The sequence below is a fragment of the Eubalaena glacialis genome, chromosome 10 (genome assembly GCF_028564815.1).
Source record: "Eubalaena glacialis isolate mEubGla1 chromosome 10, mEubGla1.1.hap2.+ XY, whole genome shotgun sequence".
In the NCBI taxonomy this organism is placed as follows: Eukaryota; Metazoa; Chordata; class Mammalia; order Artiodactyla; family Balaenidae; genus Eubalaena; species Eubalaena glacialis.
In genome coordinates this window covers 76,237,157-76,261,863 of record NC_083725.1, presented here as the reverse complement: position 1 = coordinate 76,261,863, position 24,707 = coordinate 76,237,157, and the positions used below count along the sequence as shown (strand labels likewise).

Sequence of the window (24,707 nt, the reverse complement as noted above, 5' to 3'; positions counted from 1 at the left end):
CCACAACTACTGAAGCCCGCGCACCTAGAGCTCGTGCTCCGCAGCAAGAGGAGCCACTACAATGAGAAGCTCGCCCGCGGCATGGAAGAGTAGCCCCTGCTCGCTGCAACTAGAGAAAGTCCGTGCACAACAACGAAGACCCAGCACAGCCAAAAATAAATAAATGAATAAATAAATAAATTTATTAAAAAGAATCGTTGACTTTTGCAATGCTGACTTTGCAAGTCTAAAGATATGCAAAAATTTGGAGAAATATGGCAATCATATGAAAGAATTGCTCTTTTTCAGTCATGAATCAGTTAACTATAACCCTTATAACCTTGGGTGGGAGGAGGGGTGTCTGAGGAACCAGTCCTTCTAAAGCTTTAACTCACTTGTAAACTTTTGCAAGCAGTTTTTCTAAGGAAACTTTTTTTCTAATGCTTTTGTCTCTGAGACTTCTTTTGACATAAGGTATGTTAAGGAGTTTGGATTTTATCTTAGGTGCAATGTAACTGAAAAGTTTGAAGTGATGTATTGCAATATATGTATCAATGAATATGTGTGTACAAACTAGAGAATTGGTTTTGTGGTTTTAAAAGATTGTCCTGGCTACATTGTGGAGAATGGATTGGAGAGTATTTGAGAGGATGTGGGCAGAATACTTAGGAAACTACTGAGTGACACATGATAAATAGCTAGGAATAGGTTTAAGGTGGTAGAAGTGGAGAGAGATATATAATATATCTCCATTTCTCTCCACTTCCACTACTGAAATATACATATATCCTGAAATATATATATGTATATATGTATATATATATGTGTATATATGTATTTATATGTATTTATATAGTGAATCACCAGGACTTGCTACACTGGATACAAGGGTCATTGAAAAAGTAGTGTCAGGAAGGACGTTCAGGTTTCTGGCATGGACGACTGGGTGAATGAAGTGTCATTTTCCAAGATAGAAATGATTAGTGGAGGAGTACATTTGGGCAAGGGTAGATCACTGGTTGGGTTTCAGGTATGTTGCTTGCCCTGTCTCTGACATCTCTGAGACAGATATCAGACAGGCAGTTGAATATACAGCTTTGGAGCCTAGTAGACAGTTCCTGAGCTGGAGAAATAAGTCCGAAAGCTGCTAGTATATAGATGAAATTTAAAATTATGGGGTAAGATGAGGTAAACTCAAGAAAGAATGTAGAATGACAAGAGAAGGGCCCAGGACAAAGCTCTGTGGAATTTTAGCATACAGCAGGCAGGTAGGGGAAGAGGTTCTGTAAGGAATCAAAAGACTAGAAGGAGAGAAAATCCTGTGGCAACAGTTGGGACTTAAACTGTAACTTGACACAGATAGCTACAGGCAGCTTTTTGTTTTTCCCTAAGTGTAGCAGACATGGGTGAAATTAGATGTTTTTAAGCTGCAGATCTAGTTTTGGAGTGAGTACAGAGATTTTCCTTCAGCTGACATGATTGTGCAATGTCCGTTCACAAATGCCGTGCTCCATGTTGGGCCTGAGTGCACCAGATCAAGGTAAAGCAATTAGTGTACTTGGTCAGTGTGGGTTTTGTTGAGTACATATTCCAACTAGATTGCTAAGATTCTTCAGCTTTCTGTTGTTGATTCTGTGGTTGGTTGTAGTATTGGTAAAAACGTATATTTAGCCAGTCTGAAGAATGAGCTATTTTACATGTTGATCAAATATGCTAACTATTAAAATATTTGATCTTAACAAAGAATATTTGAGATCTTAAATTAGATATCTTTTAAATAGTGGGACACAAAGGGATATATTTTAAGTAGTTCGTATACATTATTAAGAAAGAATAGGAATTATATTTGTTTGCTAGGGTTGCCACAAGAAAGTACCACAGACTGGGTGACTTAAACAACAGAAATTTATTTTCTCATAATTCTGGAGGCTGAAAGTCCAAGATCAAGGTGTCAGCAGACTTGGTTTCTTCTGAGGTTTCTTCTCTCCTTGGCTTGTATATGGTGTCTTCTCCCTCTGTCTTCACGTGGTCTTCCCTTGGGTGTGTCTGTGTCCTAATTTCTAATTCTTATAAGGATGCCAGTCATATTGGATAAAGACGCACCCTAATGACCTCGTTTTAACTTAATTATCTCTTTTAAGATCTATCTCCAAATAAAGTCAAATTCTGAGGCACTGGGGGTCAGGATTACAACATCTGAATTTTGGGAGGGCCCAGTTCAGCCCTTAACAGAGCCTATCAATAGGATAAGTCTTTGCAGGTGAATTTTTAAATTGTGCTTTTCCTTGTCATTTATTAAAATAAGGCTTGTTTCTGAAGTAGTAGGACATCTGATCATTAGTAAAACATTTTAGGCTTATAATTTGTCATTATATTTTTCTGGGCAGTTGTTTTATGATCTATGTCATAGTTTCTTCTAGGTTTTTTTTTTTTTCCTTATCCCTTCCCCACCTCTAGGTTTTTAATAAACTTTCATCTTTAAAACATGAGCTTATTTTCAGGAATTTAAAACTATATAAAATGCTCCCTTAGGTAAGAACTGGGAATGTAAAGATTAACAGAACTAGTTTGATTGTCAGTAAAAAAACTATGATAGAAATCTTAGTTCTGGCAAATTAGAATAACCAGAAAATCCTCCTGCTATAAACACCTAGATATGCTGAATTAAAAAACAACAAGAACAGCATAGCATAGCATGTCCTTGTAAATACATAGCTGAGAGATCTACTAATCTGAATAACAGAAATTGAAGCCTGTGCTAAGACTACCCAGATAGTGGTGGGTACAAGCAGGATTCTGTTTTGTGTTACTTCAGGGCGTTGAGTTTTAATGCTCACACAGAGACGGAGTCAGAGGCTTTGGGTTCATGCTAGAAGCCTTAAAAGGCCATTCCCTATGTAAAAAGGGGTAAGGAAAAAAATCCCTAAAGAAAAAAAATCCCACCAATACAGGTAACAGTCTGGTCTCAGGATATAAAAATTGCAGCTGGTGATGGGAGATGAGTCGGGTGGGAGAGGGGTGGGAGAACTTCCCTGGTGGTCCAGTGGTTAAAACTCCACGCTTCCAAGGGAGGGGGCACGGGTTTGGTCCCTGGTTGGGGGACTAACATCCCACATGCCAACCGTCTCGGCCAAAAAAAAGAGAGAAGTTGCAACCACGGGTCTGTATATCAGGTACGTTGGGTGTTGGACATTTCTCACTTGGTCTGGGAATTCCCAAGACAAGAAATTAGCACAGGAATTATCCCTAAGTGTGTGGTATCTCTGGCATGTTTGGGCAAGTTACTTAATATTTTTGATTGATTGGTCCTTACTTCCCCTAGTGGGAATTAAATAATGGTAACTAAGAGGTATTGAATGTTTACTTGTGTCAGCACTTTACCTGCCAAAACTCATTTAATCTTCAGAACAGCCCTATGACATGGGTACAGTAATCTGCCAATGGTGCAAGGCCATGGGGGATGGTCATATCTGTCTCCTGGGATTGGTGTGGAAATAAGATGAGGTGTAAAGTGTTAGGCCAATACTCATGTGACTTTACTTTGGAAACTGCAACCAACTCTCTATCCCGTGGAGTTTGCTCACTTCAGATAGGACACACACTCTCAAACTCTTCACTTCCTCTCTTTCTGGTTGTCCCCAAAGGTAGGAAGCACAAGATCCCTTCTTATTTTAAGGATTTTATTATTGATCCTTGTTGAAGGAAGGAAAGAAGATGGACTTTGAGGTGGCTTTGAAAGATGGGTAGGATTTGAGTAGGCAGAATGTGGGAAGCGTTTCAAGCAAAATCTTAATGGCAAGAATGACACTCTTTAAAGGCCAGTGACAAGTGAATACATCCCAGCATTAAAACTTACCAATTCTTCGACATCCATCATGTGTCTGTCGACAAATATTCAATTAGCAATCAAGTTAAGAAGAAGAAAGAGAATTTTATTTAAGCCAAACTGAGGATTATAACCCACGAGACAGACTCTCAGAAGCTCTGAGAACTGTTCTACCTGTTAGAAGTCGAAGGCACAGTCATATAGCAATACGGTTTCGAGACAAATACATCAAAATGATACACTGATATTTTACCTAAAGTTCACCAAAGATACATAGTCCAGGTAAACATGTACAAATCGAGCTGTTAAGTCACTATGACCGCCTACAGAGTTGGGAAGAAATGTGAATCTTCTGAGAAGTTATGTTGCTAGCATCAGAAGAAAGAAAAAAAATTGATGTTTAGTGTCGAGTAGGCATTCCCATCTTTGAGGAGCTCTGGTTAACGTGTAATGCAGATGCGCACTGCACATTAGGGAGGGAGGGAGGAGGCCCAAACGGACAGAAAGAATTTTATGTTTAAATGTTCTCATCCTGCCTTAAAATATACATTTTATTTTATCGTGTCCCATCTCCTCCAGGAAACCTTCCTTGTTAATATCATTCAAGAATCTGTCGCCTGTTTGTCTTACTGTCTCCAAAAATAGCTTGGCATTGAACTATATTCAGTTTGGAAGACAGTATATATAACAGTATACTTATTTATTTATTTTTTTTACCTTTTTAAAAATTGAAGTATAGTTGATTTACAATGTTGTGCTAATTTCTGCTGTACACCTAGAGGGGTGGGATAGGGAGGGTGGGAGGGAGGTGCAAGAGGGAGGGGATATGGGGATATATGTATACATATAGCTGATTCACTTTGTTATACAGCAGAAACTAACACAACATTGTAAAGCAATTATACTCCAATAAAGATGTAAAAAAAAATTTCTTCTGTACAGCAAAGTGATTCAGTTATACATATACATACATTTTTTAAAATATTCTTTTCCATTATGGTTTATCACAGGATATTGAATATAGTTCCCTGTGCTGTACAGTAGGACCTTGTTGTTTATCCATTCTATATATAATAGTTTGCATCTGCTAATCCCAAACTCCCAAACCATCCCTCCCCCGACCCCCTCCCCCTTGGCAACCACAAGTCTGTTCTCTAAGTCCGTATATCACAGTATATTTAAAATACCTATTTTTTAAAAGTAAACAATCTCAAATTTTTATTGTCTTCATAATAAAACAAAATAAACTCAGAACTGGGTCACTTGGCCCTTTCTTTTTTTATCTCCTCCCAGCACAAAGTGCTTATTGCACCTCTTGATAGCCAGCATTCTCTTTGATCTGCAGTTGGGCTCAACGCATTCAAGCCTCAGCACAATCGTCTTTGTAGTTTTAGCCTTTTTCTGGAAAATCGACTTAGTCTGGCCACCATAGCCACTCTGCTTCCTGTCATAATGCTGTTTTCCCTAGGCATACAGAGAATCCTTGCCCTTCTTATACTGTGTGACTTTGTGGGGTTGGTGACTGCCGCACTTCTTGCAGAAAGTCCGGCCGGTTTTAGGAACATTCACCATGTTTGCAAGACTGCTATCAGCACGGAAACAAGCTAAAATACCTTTATTTTTTTAAAGATTTTAAAAAAAATATTTATTTTATTTATTATTATTAATTTTTGGCTGCGTTGGGACTTCGTTGCTGCGCGCGGGCTTTCTCTAGATGCGGCGAGCAGGGGCTACTCTTCGTTGCGGTGCGCAGTCTTCAGTAGTTGTGGCACGAGTGCTCAGTAGTTGTGACTCGCGGGCTCTAGAGTGCAGGCTCACTAGTTGTGGCGCACGGGCTTAGTTGCTCTGTGGCATGTGGGATCTTCCCGGACCAGGACTTGAACCTGTGTCCCCTGCATTGGCAGGTGGATTCTTAACCGCTGCACCACCAGGGAAGCCCTAAAATACCTATTTAAAAAAAAATATTTTGTTTATTTATTTGGTTATGCTGGGTCTCAGTTTTGGCAGGCAGGCTCCTTAGTTGAGGCTCGCCTGCTCCTTAGTTGTGGCATGCATATGGGATCTAGTTCCCTGACCAAGGATCAAACCTGGGCTCCCTGCATTGGGAGCTCAGAGTCTTAACCACTGCACCACCAGGGAAGTCTCTAAAATACCTGTTTTGAATGCAGTTTTTTCTCCCCTCTGACTTTCCTCAAGGTCAGAATATTTTTCAAATACTCCCCTCTCACAGTGTAAGGAGCCTAGAATTCTCAATACGTAAATAGATTTTGAATTACTTGATAAAAGCCACAGTTGGAAGCACAGCAAAGGATATTGCTTCCAAAAGCAAACGTACACAAGGAATTTGCATACTATTGCTTTGTGTAGATGAAGCTTTCTGCTTGAGTGTTTAAATAAATATTTTGAAGATATTCTCAGAACTTTGAAAAGTGAAGATTGTTTTTCTCATTCATCCCTAAAAATCGTGAGAAGCATTTCAATTTCAAGGAAAGATGGATTATTTTGACTGAGTTATCTTAGATTTTGTATATTAAAAGATGTCTGTTTATAAAATGAGTTTAGAACAGTTTTAAAATACTTTTACCTGATTCTTTGTCCAGATTTATGTATGTGATAAACATACCATTATATTCTGGGACTTGTTAGGGCAGAGAAAAAATTAATGTGCACTCCAGTGAGAATTCTTTTTACTTACCCTCAGGGTGACTTTCTGCCTAAAGAAGTATGTTATAACAACTTAAGAAATTCTTTTCCAACTATCCTGCCGACTTACCCTCTCTATGAGTGTGGGAAATCAACTCAACTGTGTAGTTTATGATTGGTCAAGTTAGTGGTTTACACAGTGTAACCAAAGTAAGCCAATTTATCAGTGCTTTTTGGCTGAGAGCATGCCAAGGCCTGGTCATACTGACATATCAATAGTTACCCAAGAGTGTAGATGACTCTTGCCGGTGAAGCCTGTTTACAAAGCCTGTTTACATATATATGTAATTTTAAAAGGCATTTGGACCAACGTTTCAGCACTATTCTTATTTTAAAATAATTTTATATTATGGTGGGATAAAGGGAGAACTTTTCAAGTTTTGGAGAGATTTCGCATTCTTCTGTTTCAGAGACAGGACTGTTGCTTAGAGCAGTGCTTTTCAAACTCTTTAGGGTAACAAGCATCACCTGGAGAGCTAGTTAAACTCAGATTTCTGGGTCCCAATCCCAGTTTCTGATTCAGTAGGTGTGGGGTGAGATGGAGAATTTGCATTTCTAATGAGTTCCTGGTGATGCTGGTGTTCTTGGTCCAGGGACCACACTTTGAGAACCGCTGTTGAGAAACCCTGGGCTTAGAGAATCCTAGAGTCGGACCTCCGAATACTTACATTACATCAGACACTGTGCAAATCACTTTACATCCATTATATCTAATCCAGGTGACAACCTTACAAGTTAGGAACGATTACTCCTATTTTATAGATCAAGGAACTGAGGCTCAGGAACTTAATTAAGTTATCCAAGATCACACAGCTTGTAAGTGGCAGAGCCAGAATTTGAACTAGGGTTTTCCTGTCTCCAGATGCGTGTTACTTCTCTGTTAAAATATGCTTTTTTATCTGGGTTAAAGTTCTTCTAGTCCCAGTTTCTTCCTCACATGGGAATAATTTCTCTAACATCCCTGAACCATGGCTCTTTGGCATTTTCTCAAATCTATCAGGAAGGGACACTCACTACTTCATGAAGAAAGTCTTGTTGGGGACAGCTAGAGTGATCAGCCATGTGGTTTGCCTGGGACCAAGTGGTCTCCCAGGGTAGGACTTTCAGTTTTAAAACCTACACAGAGCCAGGCAAACTGGAATGACTGGTCACTTTAGGACGGCTAAAGCCATTTCAAATGCTTTGTTATTAGCCCACCTTCTTTTCTATACTTTTCCATTTCTGTTGGAGTTTTGTTTAATTGGGTCTTGTACATGATAGTCCTTCAGGTGTTTGAAGATGATGATCCTTCCACCAGTCACCAGACTACCTTCATGCCCTTTGACCTTTCTTCACAAAACATAGTATATGTAGCACTTTCTATGTGTCAGGAACTCTTCTAGAAGTTTTATGTATATTAACCAATTTAATTTTCACAAGAGTCCTATGAGGTATGTACCATTATTATCCCCATTTTACAGATGGGGAAATTGAAGCATAATTAAGTACTCTGCTCCAGGTCACAGTTTTTAAGAGGCTAAGCCAGGATTTTAACGCACAGAGTATGGCTCCAGAATCCACGCTCTTAATCACTACACTTTACTGCTTTCCACTCAGTCAGTAAGGGTCTACCAAGTACCGACTATGCACTGAAAAAGATACAGAAGAGAGACACGGTTCTTGTCACCATGGAGTGTATAGTCTAGTGGGAGACACATGAGCAACAAGTAATCAAATTAAAAAAATTACAAATTAGGGTAAGTGCTATGAAATAAGTAAGTTTTAAGATAGAAAATATTGGTGAAGCAGTTTGGGTCCAGTCAGGAGACAGAAACCACACAGGAGGTTAAATAGAGGAAGTATAACATAAAGAATTATTAATTGTGATAAATGAGTAACCCTATGACCTAAAGACACTTCGGCACCCTAGGGCTGAGGGAGCATACCCAAAGAAGGACAAACTTAGGAGGGATTCAGCTTTCATTGGAGAATATTAGTCAGATTAATGAATATTAGTCATTGTGTATATTATTAGTCAGCTTGGGCTGCCATAACAAAATACCAAGACTGGGGGGCTTAAACAACAGGAATTTATCTCACAGTTCTGGAGGCTGGTAAGTCCAAGACCAAGGCGTTTGCTGATTAGGTTACCTGGTGAGGGCTTTCTTCCTTGCTTGCAGATTGCCACCTTCTGGCTGTGTCCTCACATGACTGAGGGAGAGGAAAGAAAGAAAGCTTTCTGACAAGGCACTAATCGCACCATAAGGGACCCACCCCCATGATCTTAGCTAACCCTATTTACCTCCCAAAGGCCCCATCTCCACATACCATTGCACTGGGGGTTAGGACTTAATTAATACATGAGTTTTGGGGGGAAGACAAGTCAGTCCATAGCAGTGCGGTTCTACCATGGGATAGCAGAGAAGTTGGCTGATTTGGGTAGACTGGAGCTGTTCTGGAGTCACTGGACAAGCAATAGCCCAGCTTCTGGGATGCAGGAGAGGGCACAGGCCATCAGTGTGGGTGGTCTGGGGCCCTGGCTTGGGCAGGAGCCCTTTAGAGAATGTAGGCTGCACTGAGGTTCAAGGTTTTTTTTGTTTTTTTTAAATTAATTAATTAATTAATTATATTTTTGGCTAGCTTGAGTCTTCGTTGCTGCTTGTGGGCTTTCTCTATTTGCGGTGAGCAGGGGCTACTCTTTGTTGTGGTCTGCGGGCTTTTCACTGCGGTGGCTTCTCTTGTTGCGGAGCACGGGCTCTAGGCGTGTGGGCTTCAGTAGTTGTGGCATGCAGGCTCAGTAGTTGTGGCTCGCGGGCTCTAGAGCGCAGGCTCAGTAGTTGTGGCGCATGGGCTTAGTCGCTCTGTGGCATGTGGGATCTTCGAGACGAGGGCTCAAACCCGTGTCCCCTGCATTGCCAGACAGATTCTTAACCACCGCACCACAAGGGAAGTCCCTCAAGTTTTTGAATTTTGTGGAAAGGTTATCCTACAAAGGCTGAGGCAGCAGGGTTACAGAGGAACAGCGCTCTGGGCCATGGCTGGGGCAGGCTCTAGCCTATGTCCTCACACCCACCCCTCCAACCCTGGAAAATGGCATGAAAGCCCCTTGCTCCTGCAACATCCCTCCAGTGCATTCGATTAAGAAAGTGTTCACATCTTGCTCACTCTAAAGGAGACATGCTTAAAGCAATTCTGTTGTTTATCACAGAACATATATTGAAAGGGGCATTCATAGCTGAGACCATAATTTCATTACAAACAGTTGAGTGGCAAATTAAAAAAAAAAAAGTTAAAAAATAATATAAATCCAAGGTGAAAGTTTTCAAGTCCTTTAACTTTACTCCAGAGAAGTACAAAATGAAAAGGGAAAATCTCGCTCCTTCCCCTCCCATCTCATTTTCTCTCTCCAAAGGTAAAAAGCAAAATCCTGTGATTCCTTCCAGAAAAAAAAAATACACTTACCCATATATGTGTCAATGCTATAAATTATACAAAAGAGATCATTTTCCTCTACAGCATGCTTTCAAGAATAAAAGAGAATTAATAAAGTTAATTATTAATTAAAATTAAATTATTAACAATAATGTATTAAAAGTCTTTCCCCATTGGCATGTCCAGATCACCCTTATTCTCTTTAATCTCTGCACATAATTGCATCATGTAAATGACAGATAATTTTTTTCTTCCAGTTGTATAGAGATATGTGACATACAGTGCTATATAAGTTTAAGGTGTACAGCATAATCATTTGATTTACATACATCATGAAGTGATTATCACAGTAAGTTCAGGGAACATCCATCATCTCATATAGATACAAAATTAGAGAAATAGAAAAAAACACTTTTTTCCTTGAGATGAGAACTCAGGATTCACTGTCTTAACAACTTTCATATATAACATACAGCAGCGTTAACTAAATTTACGATGTTGTACATTACATCCCTAGTACTCACTTACCTTATAACTGGAGGTTTGTACCTTTTGACTGCCTTCATCCAATTCCCCCTCCGCCCAACCCTTGCCTCTGGTAACCACAGATCTGATCTCTTTTTTCTATGAGCTTTAAAATTTGTTTCTTTGTTTTTGAAGTATAATTGACTTCTACACTATGTTATTTCCTGTTACACAACTTAGATATTTAATATTTCTATATATTCCACACTGATCACCACAATAAGTCTAGTTACAACTAGTTACAATATGTCACCATACAAAGATATTACATAGTTATTGACTATATTCCCGCCAATGTACATTTCATACTTGTGACATTTATTTTGCAGCTGGAAGTTTGTACCTCTTAATCTCTCTCACCTATTTCTTTCCTTCTCCTACTCCTCCCCTCTGGCAACCACCTGTTTGTTCTCTGTATCTGTAACTCTGTTTCTGCTTTGTTATACTTGTGTATTTGTTTTACTTTGTTAGATTCCACATATAAGTGGAACCATACAGTATATGTCTCTGTCTGACTTATTTCGCTTAGCATAAAACCCTCCATGTCCGTCCATGTTGTTGCAAATGGCAAAATTTCATTCTTTTTAATGCCTGAGTAGTATTCTATTATATACGTGCCACATCTTCTTTATCCAGTCATCTATTGATGGGCACTTAGGTTGCTTCCATATCTTGGCTATTGTAAATAATGCTGCAATGAACATACAGGTGCATTTTTTTTTGAATTAGTGTTTTTGTTCTCTTCAGATAAATACTCAGGAGTGGAAGTGCTGGGTCATATAGTAGTTCTATTTTTTCCATACTCTTTTCCATATTAGCTGCACCAATGTGCATTCCCAACAGTGCAAGAGGGTTCACTTTTCTCCACACCCTCACCAACATTTGTTATTTGTAATCTTTTTGATAATAGCCATTCTGACAGGTGTGAGGTAGTATCTCATTGTGGTTTTGCTTTGATTTCCCTGATGATTAGTGATGTTGAGCATCTTTTCATGTGCCTGTTGGCCATCTCTATGTCTTTCTTGGAAAAACATCTATTCAGGTTTTCTGCCCATTTTTAAAAATCTGGCTGTTTGTTTTTTTGATGTAGAGTTGTGTGAGTTCTTTGTCTATTTTGGATATTAACCCCTTATTGGACAAATTGTTTTCAAATATATTCTCCCATTCTGTAGGTGGCCTTTTCCTTTTGTTGATAGCTTTCTTCACTGTGCAAAAGCTGTTTAGTTTGATATAGTTCCATTTGTTTATTTTTGCTTTTGTTTCCCTTGCCTGAGGAGACGTATCCAAAAAAATTACAAAGACCAATGTCAAAGAGCATACTGCCTAGGTTTTCTTCTAGAAGTTTTATGACTCCAGGGCTTATATTTAAGTCTTTAATTCATTTTGAGTTTGTTTTCGTGCATGGTGTGAGAGAGTAGTCACAGTTTGATTCTTCTACATGTAGTTGTCCAGTTTTCCCAGCACCATTTATTGAGGCTATCTTTTGCCCATTGTATATTCTTGCCTCCTTTGTTGTAGTTAATTGACCATAAGTTGTAGGTTTATTTCTGGACTCTTTACTCTGTTACATTGGTCTATGTGTCTGTTTTTGTGCCAGTACTGTAATTTTTTAAAAAATGTTATTTATTTATTTTTTATTGAGGTACAGTTGATTTACAATATTATATTAGTTTCAGGTATACAACATAGTGATTCAAAATTTTTATAGATTATACTCCATTTACAGTTATTATAGAATATTAGCTACATTTCCTGTTCTGTACAACATATCTTTGTAGCTTACTTACTTTATACATAGGATTTTGTACCTCTTAATCTTCTACACCTATCTTGCTCATCCCCCCTTCCCTCTCCCAACTCATAACCACTAGTTTGTTCTCTATATTGGCAAATCTGTTTCTGTTTTGTTATATTCATTCTTTTGTTGTATCTTTTAGATTCCACATGTAAGTGATAACATATAGTATTTGTCTTTGTGTGACTTATTTCACTAAGGCTAATACCCTCCAGGTCCATCCATGTTGTTGCAAATGGCAGAATTTCATTATTTTTCATGGCTGAGTAGTATTCCACTGTATGTATATGTGTGTGTGTGTGTGTATATATATATATATATATATATATATATATATCACATCTTCTTTATCCATTCCTCTGTTGATGGGCACTTAGGTTGCTTCCATATCTTGGCTATTGCAAATAATGGTGCTTTTAACATATGGGTGCGTGTATCTTTTCGAATTAGTGTTTTCATTTGCTTCGGAGATATACCCAGGAGTAGAATTTCTGGATGATATGATAGTTCTATTTTTAGTTTTTTGAGGAACCTCCATACTGTTTTCCACAGTGGCTGTATCAATTTGCATTCCCACCAACAGTGCAAGAGAGTTTCCTTTCCTCTGCACCCTCACCAACATTTATTTGTAATGTCTTTGATGATAGCCATTCTGACAGGTGTGAAGTAATATCTCATTGTGGTTTTGATTTGCATTTCCCCGATGATGAGCAATGTTGAGTGTCTTTTCATGTGCCTTTGGCCATCTGTATGTCTTCTTTAGAAAAATGTCTATTCAGTTCTTCTGCGCATTTTTTAATCAGGTTTATTTATTTTATATTGAGTTGCATGAGCTATTTATATACTTTGGATAGTAACTCCTTATTGGTCATATTATTTGCAAATATTTTCTCATTCAGTAGGTTGTCTTTTCATTTTGTTTATGGTTTCCTTTGCTGTGCAAAAGCTTTTAAGTTTAATTAGGTCCCATTTGTTTATTTTTGCTTTTGTTTCCTTTGCCTTAGGAGAGAGATCCAAAAAATATTGCTATGATTTATGTCAAAGAATGTTCTGCCTATATTTTCCTCTGGGAGTTTTATGGTATCTAGTCTTACACCTAGGTCTTTAATCTATTTTGAGTTTATTTTTGTATATGGTGTGAGAAAATGTTCTAATTTCATTCTTTTCCATGTAGCTGTCCTGTTTTCCCAGCATCACTTATTGAAGAGACTGTTTTTTCTTCATTGTATATTCTTGCCTCCTTTGTCGTAGATTAATTGACCATAAGTGCATGGGTTTATTTCTGGACTTTTTATTCTGTTCCATTGATCTCTGTGTCTGTTTTTGTGCCAGTACTGTACAGTTTTGATGACTGTAACTGTGTAGTATAGTCTGAAGTCAAGGTGATTGTTGTCTATTTGGGTTCTTTTGTGTTTCCATACAAGTTTTTAAATTATTTGTTCTAGTTTTGTGAAAAATGCCATTGGTATTTTGATGTGGATTGCACTGAATCTGTAGATTGCCTTGGATAGTGTGGTTATTTTAACAATATTAATTCTTCCAATCCATGAACATGGTGTATCTTTCCATCTGTTGGTGTCATCTTCAATTTCTTTCATGAGTGTCTTACAGCTTTCTGAATACAGTTCTTTTACCTCCTCAGTTAGATTTATTCCTAGGTATTTTATTTTTTTTGATGGGATTGTAAATGGGGCTGTTTTCTTAATTTCTCTTTCTGATAGTGTATTGTTAGTATAGAAATGCAACAGGTTTCTATATATAATAATTTTGTATCCTGCAACTTCACAGAATTCATCGATGAGCTCTAGTAGTTTTTCCATGGCATCTTTGGGATTTTCTATGTATGGAATCATAGATGATGGATAATTTATTTCACTTTTAATGGACACTTTGAGTTTTGCTTTTATAAAAATTCTGCCAGAAAGATAACTGTACATATGTGACTGAATTTTTGTACTAAATTTTTTGCTATATGAAAAGACATGTGCCTTTTAAATTTTTGTATTTATCAGATTTACCTGCAGTAAGAAATTGCATCAATTTGTACCCCCCTTCCATCAAAAGTGGATGAGAGGATTAATTTCTTCACATCCCTGCCAGCATCAGAGAAGCCTTGTACCAGTCTGATAAGTGAAAAAAAAATGTTTTCTTACCATTTTGATTTGCATTTCTTTAAGTATACATGAGTTAGAGCATCTTTCTGCATGTTTATCATCCTTTGAATTTGCTTTTCTATGATCTCTTTCTATCCTTTGCACACTTTTCTGCTGGGCTTTTAAATATATATATATATATATATATATATATATTCATTTATATCAGTTCTATTTAAGTTAAGGAAAAGAGCTCTTTGACAAATATGTTTTAAATTTGTTTTCCCTGTTTTGGAACCTAGCCTTTCATTTAAGTTTCAGTTTTTGTTGTTGTTTTCCTTTTTTTTCATACCAAAGTTACATTGCTACCTAGACAAGTTGACTAACTTTTCCCCTTCTAGCTTCTGGATTTCATAGCCTTCTCAGAAAAGCCTCTTTCTTAGATTAGTAAACCCCCTTTTTAAAGATATTTTATGATTTATTTTTTACAGTTCATATTTGATCTATTTGGAATTGACTTGGGTGTAAGGAGCGAGATAAGAACCCAGCTTTGTTCTTATCTCAATAGGTACTGACTAGTTGCGCTATCACTACTTACTTTTATTTTATTTACTAACCTCTTTTCCCCAATGATTTGAAATCTCACCTTTCCACTTTACAGTAAATTCCCTTGTGCGTTAGAGTCTATTTCTTATTTTTCTTTGGTTTCATTAATTTCTTCTCATATCAAACTGCTTTATTAATTGAAGTTTCAAAATATGTTTTGATATCAGATAGAACTAGAAGTGGACATGTTTTGGATGGGGAAGACAGAGAAGGTCTTGATGATGGGTGACATTTAAGCTGACATCTGAAGAATAAGAAGTAACCAGTTTCATGGAGACGAAGGTAGGAGCATTCAAGGTAGAGGGAGCTGCATATCCAAAGGTTGGGAGACAGAAAACAGCTTGGCTTATTTGCAGAAGCTAAAAACAGACCAGTGTGGTGAGCACAGCAAACACAGGAGAGAAGGACACAAGATGGAGTTGGAAAGATAGGCCAGATTTTGTAGGGACAGCTTGGTTTTGTCCTAAATACAAATGGAAGCACTTAATGGATTTGAAGTAGGAAAGTGACATGCTCCAATTTCTCGGTGTATAACATTGTCACTCTGGCTGTTATGTGGAGATGATCAGGAGGAGAACAAAAGTTGCAGTGAGGAAGAGTTGCTTCCTCCTCATCCAAGTAGCTTCTCCTTGTTATATTTTATCCCAGCATCTTATTTATTCCTTTTTGGGATAGTTTCTTTTTTATTCCTTTTTGTGTCCTTAGTGCCAGCACGGAGTCTAGCAAACAGCATGCAATAAACATTTGAATCATGAATGAATGAAAAAGTAAGTTCTTTCAATTTTCACCCTGGCCCTGGGGAGTGAGAGTTTTAAATCCCTTAGAGCTTTAAAAAGATTAATTAAGCATCTGAGAAGCGATGGGTGGGTTAAAATATTGGTGAGTTATGTTCCAGCGGCCAGACCAAAGGGGAACTCTGAAAGAGTTGGTGAAGAGAGTCCCGCAGTCCCTGGGTGCTGGTGAACTCCAGGGCTGTGTAAGCAAAGCCCCAGTAGAGGGCAGTAGAGGGCTGCACAGGACTGTGGTTCCGCTCGATTGGCCAGGGCCCGGGCGAGGGCAGGGAAGGGGAGGGGGAGGGGGAAGGGCTGGACAGCAGGCCAGGCAGCTAGAACCCGCACCAGACTAGGGCTTGGGGAGAAGGTGACCTTCTGGTCTCTCGTGGGAGTCTAAAGTGCGCTGATGGAGAGCATGAGGCCACCTTTCTGTGTTTAGATCGTGCTGCTTCTTAGCTTGCAGAGTATAATGAAGCTGTTTTACTGTGGGCCCCTTGCTGCTGGGAAAGGCAGTCTCCTGGAACAGTGATGGGAGGAGGGTGAGAGGAGGGGGTGGGGAGGAAGGGCCCTGAGGTGAAATGGTGAGCACAGATGGGAGTTTTGGCCTTGGCTGCAAGGGAACAGGTTTCTTGGAGACTGTTCTGCAAAGCAGGGAGTGAGACGGTGTCCCTCAGTCACAGCCAGGAGCTGGGAAGACTCAAAGGCAGACAGCGCTTTGCGGAAAACAGGAGGTAATTATTGGCTCCGCAATGTACGTTGTAAGAAACAACTTTGAATGTTTCTTATGCTCTCTGAATTGATTTCCTTTCTGTTCGTTTTTGTTAGTATAGTTGTTTTCAAAATTTCCAACCTCTCATCTGTGCTTAGGGGAAAAGGATTTTGTACACACATTGGCCAGAGTGTTAAAAGGGGAGCACAGTGCCCCCTAGTGGCCATCAAGGTGGTAGCAGCAGAGATCAGAGGGAAAGGCCCCAAACAGAAGCGACACTTAATTTGGACACTTGTTCTTCTTAGCACACACACACACTTCACATACACACATATACACACAATCACATAGCGTACGTACGGTTTTTAAATTTTTCCAGTTTTATTGAGATATGATTGACATCCAGCACTGTATAAGTTTAAGGTGCACAGTGTAATGATTTGACCTGTGTACATTGCAAAATGATTACCAAGCACACCTACACTTATATACACACATCTCACACACATTCTCACACAGACACATGACATACACATAGCACACTCATACTTTACACACACTGGCATATCACACATACAGGTTCACACACACCCACACTGATAAAGGGTTTTGTAGCAGATAATACGGTTGCCCCACCAGTAGCTATCCCACCGTGTATAACAACAATGTGGTTTAAGTCAAGGATCAAGTCAACTTTTGGTTTCGGGGTAGGTTCCAACTGACCTAAGTCATCAACATAATACCAACCCCTTTGGCATAGGAGTGGGCATGTGACCACATCGATCCATTAGCTGTGAATGAGGAAGCATGTTGCCCTGGAAGCTGCCAGGAGCCATCCTGCTACCCCAAGAGGCCAGTTTGGAAAGAGCTGACGGGAGTGGGAGGGGGAGGGGAGAGACTCAGGCAAACAGAGATGTAACCTCTGAACAACCCGTGCTAGAAGCTCACCCTGCCTCTGAACTTTAGACTTTGGGAACAAATAAGTTGCCTGGTATTTAAGGCCTTCAGGTTGGGTTTTCTGTTTCTTAGATCAGAAAACCTCAGAACAGATCAACTCCTCCCGGAAGTCGTCTGTGGAGGGGTCCAGCCACTGCTTTAAGAAGGAGGACTGTTCCTTTCTACCCCTCCTTTGACCTCTTGGCCCTCAAAGTGATTATGATGGACCTGGCACAGTTCTTGGAAATTTTCATGGATAACAGAGAAGAAAATAGTATTTAAAACCAAGCCTCTTTGCCTTCGAAGGAAAGTGACATAATTCCAACTTGTGCAGGAATAAATCTCTAGATGGATCTTGTCCCTGGCAGAGGCTGAAATAAGATTCAAGCCAGTGTTTTTGAATTTCAAAGGACAGGCAATCTTGGCTGACAACACAGATTTTGTATACACAGTTGGCCCTCTGAATCTGCTGGGTTTCGCAGCTTCTTCTTCTTCTTTTTTTTTAATGACTTTTTTATTGGAGTATAGTTGCTTTACAATGTTGTGTTAGTTTCTGCTGTACAGCAAAGTGAATCAGCTATATGTATACATATATCCCCTCTTTTTTAGATTTCCTTCCCGTTTAAGTCACCACAGAGCATTGAGTAGAGTTCCCTGTGCTATACAGTAGTTTCTCATTAGTTAGCTATTTTATACATAGTATCAATAGTGTATATATGTCAATCCCAATCTCCCAATTCATCCCACCCCTTCCCCCTTCCTTCCATACATTTGTTCTCTACGTCTGTGTCTCTATTTCTGCTTTGCAAATAAGATCACCTATACCATTTTTCTAGATTCCACATGTATGCGTTAATGTACGATATTTGTTTTTCTCTTTCTGACTTACTTCACTCTGTATGACAGTCTCTAGGTCCATCCACATCTCTGCAAATGACCCAATTTTGTTCCTTTTTATGGCTAATATTCCATTGTATATATGTACCACATCTTCTTTCTCCACTCCTCTGTTGATGGATGTTTAGGTTGCTTCCACGTCCTGGCTATTGTAAATAGAGCTGCAATGAACATTGTGGTACATGACTCTTTTTGAATTGTGGTTTTCTCAGGGTATATGCCCAATAGTGGGATTGCTGGGTTGAATGGTAGTTCTATTTTTAGTTTTTTAAGGAACCTCCGTACAGTTCTCCATAGTGGCTGTATCAATTTACATTCCCACCAACAGTGCAAGAGGGTTCCCTCTTCTCCACACCCTATCCAGCATTTATTGTTTGTAGATTTTTTGATGACAGCCATTCTGACCAGTGTGAGGTGATACCTCATTGTAGTTTTGATTTGCATTTCTCTAATAATTAGTGATGGTGAACATCTTTTCATGTGCCTCTTGTCCATCTCTATGTCTTCTTTGGAGAAATGTCTATTTAGGTCTTCCTCCCATTTTTGGGTTGGGTTGTTTGTTTTTTTGATATTGAGCTGCATAAGCTGTTTGTATATTTTGGAGATTAATCCCTTGTCAATTGCTTCATTTGCAAATATTTTCTCCCATTCTGAGGGTTGTCTTTTCTTCTTGTTTACGGTTTCCTTTGCTGTGTGAAAGCTGTTAAGTTTAATTAGGTCCCATTTGTTTATTTTTGTTTTTATTTTCATTACTCTAGGAGGTGGGTCAAAAAAGATCTTGCTGTGGTTTATGTCAAAGAGTGTTCTGCCTGTGTTTTCCTCTAAGAGTTTTATAGTGTCTGGCCTTATACCTTTGGTCACCTAATCTATGACAAAGGAGGCAAGAATATACAATGGAGAAAAGACAGTCTCTTCAATAAGTGGTGCTGGGAAAACTGGACAGCTACATGTAAAAAATGAAATTAGAACACTCCCTAACACCATACACAAAAACAAACTCAAAATGGATTAAAGACCTAAATGGGTTTCACAGCTTCTGATTCAACCAACCACTCAGTACTAGCTTGGATGAATCCATGGATGAAAAACCCATGGATACGGAGGGCCCACTGTACCCATTTTATATAAGCGACTTGAGCATGCGTGGATTTTGGCGTCCGAGGAAGCTCCTGGAACTGATTCTCTGCGGACGCTGAGGAAGGACTGTATACATACTCATTTAAACCCTTTAACCACCCTACGAGGTGAGGATCACTTATCCCATTTTACAGATAATGAATGAGGCTCAGAGAGGGTGTCACGTGCTCAGTGTCAAACAGCTACGTAGGGGTGGCACTGGGCTTTCAACCCAGGGCCCTTTGGCTGGAAAGCTCTCGGTCTCCCTTCCAGGGCAGCACACCATCTACCGCACCGCTGGCCGCCTCCTGTGTGCGATTTGGTCTGGGTGGGCCTCTTGGGGCGGCGGCTGCAAAGAGGTAGGAAGAAAGTTATCCTTGTATGTTTATTTCCTGGGGGCAGTGGTAGGAATGGGGAAGATAGAGAGCCTCTTACACCAGGGTTCTGATCGTGCTGGGAAGGAGCCTGAAATGGACCTTGAAAAGTCAGCCTCTGCCAGGGAAGCAGTGTGGTGTGGTGCTGGCCACCCAGCCTCAGAGCCCTACTGGACCTGGGGTCAGGTCTCAGGGTCACTGATGTGTTAGCTCTGTGACTTGGTAAGTTACTTAACCCATTGAAGCCTCAGTTTCATCCCTAATAATTAGACCTACCCCCTAGGGTCTTCATGTGGATTAAATAAGAAACCATGGGGCTCCCCTGGTGGCACAGTGGTTAAGCATCCGCCTGCCAATGCAGGGGACACGGGTTCAAGCCCTGGTTCAGGAAGATCCCACATGCCTCAGAGCAACTAAGCCCGTGTGCCACGCGCCACAACTACTGAGTCTGTGCTCTAGAACCCGCGAGCCACAACTACTGAAGCCCGCGTGCCACAACTACTGAAGCTTGCGCGCCTAGAGCTTGTGCTCCACAACAAGAGAAGCCACCGCAGTAAGAGGCCCGCGCACCGCAATGAAGAGTAGCCCCCACTCGCCGCAGCTAGGGAAAGCCCACAAGCAGCAATGAAGACCCAACACAGCCAAAAATAAATAAGTAAATAAATAAAAATTAAAAAAAAAAAAAGAAAAAGGAACCACAAGTAAAGTACAGTACTGAGCGCAATGCCTGGTGCCCCAGCCCCTCCACCACCAATGGCAGATGTTGTACTATATTAAACACATAGCGCTCCTGCAGATTTGGGCAGGTATTCTAAAGGCCCTTTCTAATCCAAATGGTAATCCTCAAACACTGTTATATAGAGAGGGCAGAGAAAGGCAGCTCATGCATAATGCTTTTCTTTTTTTTTTAATTAAAAATGTTTTAATTGTGGTAAGGTATACATAAAATCTACCATCTTAACTCTTTTTAAGTGTACAGTTTAGTAGTGGTAAGCTCATTCACACTGTTGTATAAAAAAATCTCCAGAATTCTTTTCATCTTGAAAAACTGAAACTCTCTACCCATTAAACTCCCCATTCTCCCCATCCCCTAGCCCCTGAATCACCATTCTACTTCCTGTCTTTATGAATTTGATTACTCTAGGTAAGTGGAATCAAACAGAATTTGTCTTTTTGTGACTGGCATATGTCACTTAGCCTAGTGTTCTCAAGGTTCATCCATGTTGCAGCATGTTCAGAATTTCCTACCTTTTAAAGGCTGAATAATATTCCACTGTATGTATATATTTTGTTTATCCATCAATGGACACTTGGGTTGCTTCCACCTTTGGGCTATTGTGAGTAATGCTGCTATGAACATGGCAGTATAAATATCTCCTCAAGACCCTGCTTTCAATTCTTTTGTGTATATACTCAGAAATGGAATTGCTGGATCATACGGAATTCTATTTGTAATTTTTTGAGGAACCATGATATTGTTTTCCATAGTGGCTGCAGCATTTCACCTTCCTACCAGCAGTGCACAAGGCTTCCAATTTCTCTACATCCTTGCCAACATGTGTTATTTTCTGGTGGCTTTTTTGTTATTTGTTTTTTTTAAGGTAACCATCCTAATGGGTGTGAGGTGGTGTCTCATTGTGGTTTTGATTTGCATTTCCCTAATGATTAGTGATACTGAGCCTCTTTCCATGTGATTGTTGGCCATTTATGTGTCTTCTTTGCATAAATATCTACTCAAGTCCTTTGCCCATTTTAAAATCAGGTTGTTTATTTTTTTGTCATTGAGTTGTATGAGTTCTTTATATATTCTGGTTATTAACTCTTTATCAGATAGTATATGTTTTATAAATATTTTCTCCCATTCTGTGGGTTGCTTTTTCACTCTGTTGATTGTGTCCTTTGATGCACAGAAGTTTTAAGTTTTAATGTAGTCTAATTTATTTATTTTTACCACAATGCTTTTCTTCCTTTTTCTCCCTTTGGGGCAAGTTGGTGGAAAGTGGGGTGAGCTTAGCCATATTCTACCTCTTTCATTGCCTATTGGTGTGAAAAAGGAGAAGGAACTCCTTACTCCATAAGACAAAAGAGCAGCATCCCTCATGAGACTTCAGCACAAAGGGATTTAAATACAGCTGTTTATTTTCTACTTAGTTTTTTAAAAATTGAGATATAGTTTTTTTTAATACATTTATTTATTTATGTATTTTTGGCTGTGTTGGGTCTTCGTTGCTGCACGCAGGCTTTCTCTAGTTGTGGTGAGCAGGGACTACTCTTTGTTGTGGTGCGTGGGCTTCTCATTGCGGTGGCTTCTGTTGTTACGGAGCACGGGCTCTAGGCGTGCGGGCTTCAGTAGTTGTGGCACATGGGCTCAGTAGTTGTGGCTCGCGGGCTCTAGAGCGCAGGCTCAGTAGTTGTGGCACACGGGCTTAGTTGCTCCGTGGCATGTAGGATCTTCCTGGACCAGGGATCAAACCCGTGTCCCCTGCACTGGCAGGTAGATTCTTTTTTTTTTTTTTTTAAACATCTTTATTGAAGTATAATTGCTTTACAATGGTGTGTTACTTTCTGCTTTATAACAAAGTGAATCAGTTATACATATACATATGTTCCCATATCTCTTCCCTCTTGCATCTCCCTCCCTCCCACCCTCCCTATCCCACCCCTCTAGGTGGTCACAAAGCACCGAGCTGATCTCCCTGTGCTATGCGGCTGCTTCCCACTAGCTATCTGTTTTACATTTGGTAGTGTATATATGTCCATGACACTCTCTCACCCTGTCACATCTCACCCCTCCCCCTCCCCATATCCTCAAGTCCATTCTCTAGTAGGTCTGTGTCTTTATTCCCGTCTTGCCACTAGGTTCTTCATGACCTTTTTTTTTTTCCCTTAGATTCCATATATATGTGTTAGCATACTGTATTTCTTTTTCTCTTTCTGACTTACTTCACTCTGTATGACAGACTCTAACTCCATCCACCTCATTACAAATACCTGCATTTCATTTCTTTTTATGGCTGAGTAATATTCCATTGTATATATGTGCCACATCTTCTTTATCCATTCATCCGATGATGGACACCTAGGTTGCTTCCATGTCCTGGCTATTGTAAACAGAGCTGCAATGAATATTTTGGTACATGACTCTTTCTGAATTATGGTTTTCTCAGGGTATATGCCCAGTAGTGGGATTGCTGGGTCGTATGGTAGTTCTATTTTTAGTTTTTTAAGGAACCTACATACCGTTCTCCATAGTGGCTGTATCACTTTACATTCCCACCAACAGTGCAAGAGTGTTCCCTTTTCTCCACACCCTCTCCAGCATTTATTGTTTCTAGATTTTTTGATGATGGCCATTCTGACCGGTGTGAGATGATACCTCATTGTAGTTTTGATTTGCATTTCTCTAATGATTAATGATGTTGAGCATTCTTTCATGTGTCTGTTGGCAATCTGTATATCTTCTTTGGAGAAATGTCTATTTAGGTCTTCTGCCCATTTTTGGATTGGGTTGTTTGTTTTTTTGTTATTGAGCTGCATGAGCTGCTTGTAAATCTTGGAGATTAATCCTTTGTCAGTTGCTTCATTTGCAAATATTTTCTCCCATTCTGAGGGTTGTCTTTTTGTCTTGTTTATGGTTTCCTTTGCTGTGCAAAAGCTTTTAAGTTTCATTAGGTCCCATTTGTTTATTTGTGTTTTTATTTCCATTTCTCTAGGAGCTGGGTCAAAAAGGATCTTGCTGTGATTTATGTCATAGAGTGTTCTGCCTATGTTTTCCTCTAAGAGTTTGATAGTGTCTGGCCTTACATTTAGGTCTTTAATCCATTTTGAGTTTATTTTTGTGTATGGTGTCAGGGAGTGTTCTAATTTCATACTTTTACATGTACCTGTCCAATTTTCCCAGCACCACTTATTGAAGAGGCTGTCTTTTCTCCACTGTATATGCTTGCCTCCTTTATCAAAGATAAGGTGACCATATGTGTGTGGGCTTATCTCTGGGCTTTCTATCCTGTTTCATTGATCTATATTTCTGTTTTTGTGCCAGTACCAAACTGTCTTGATTACTGTAGCTTTGTAATATAGTCTGAAGTCAGGGAGCCTGATTCCTCCAGCTCCATTTTTTCGTTCTCAAGATTGCTTTGGCTATTCGGGGTCTTTTGTGTTTCCATACAAATTGTGAAATTTTTTGTTCTAGTTCTGTGAAAAATGCCAGTGGTAGTTTGATAGGGATTGCATTGAATCTGTAGATTGCTTTGGGTAGTAGAGTCATTTTCACAATGTTGATTCTTCCAATCCAAGAACATGGTATATCTCTCCATCTATTTGTATCATCTTTAATTTCTTTCATCAGTGTCCTATAATTTTCTGCATACAGGTCTTTTGTCTCCTTAGGTAGGTTTATTCCTAGATATTTTATTCTTTTTGTTGCAGTGGTAAATGGGAGTGTTTTCTTAATTTCACTTTCAGATTTTTCATCATTAGTATATAGGAATGCAAGAGATTTCTGTGCATTAATTTTGTATCCTGCTACTTTACCAAATTCATTGATTAGCTCTAGTAGTTTTCTAGTAGCATCTTTAGGATTCTCTATGTATAGTATCATGTCATCTGCAAACAGTGACAGCTTTACTTCTTCTTTTCCGATTTGGATTCCTTTTATTTCTTTTTCTTCTCTGATTGCTGTGGCTAACACTTCCAAAACTATGTTGAATAATAGTGGTGAGAGTGGGCAACCTTGTCTTGTTCCTGATCTTAGTGGAAATGGTTTCAGTTTTTCACCATTGAGGACAATGTTGGCTGTGGGTTTGTCATATATGGCCTTTATTATGTTGAGGAAAGTTCCCTCTATGCCTACTTTCTGCAGGGCTTTTATCATAAATGGGTGTTGAATTTTGTCGAAAGCTTTCTCTGCATCTATTGAGATGATCATATGGTTTTTCTCCTTCAATTTGTTAATATGATGTATC

General features: G+C 39.4%; 1 pseudogene; it reads right to left on the bottom strand.

Moving 5' to 3' along the window:
- Positions 1-5,053: 5,053 nt before the first annotated feature.
- Positions 5,054-5,377, bottom strand: LOC133099391 (large ribosomal subunit protein eL42-like; annotated as a pseudogene).
- Between the last annotated feature and the right edge of the window lie 19,330 nt (positions 5,378-24,707).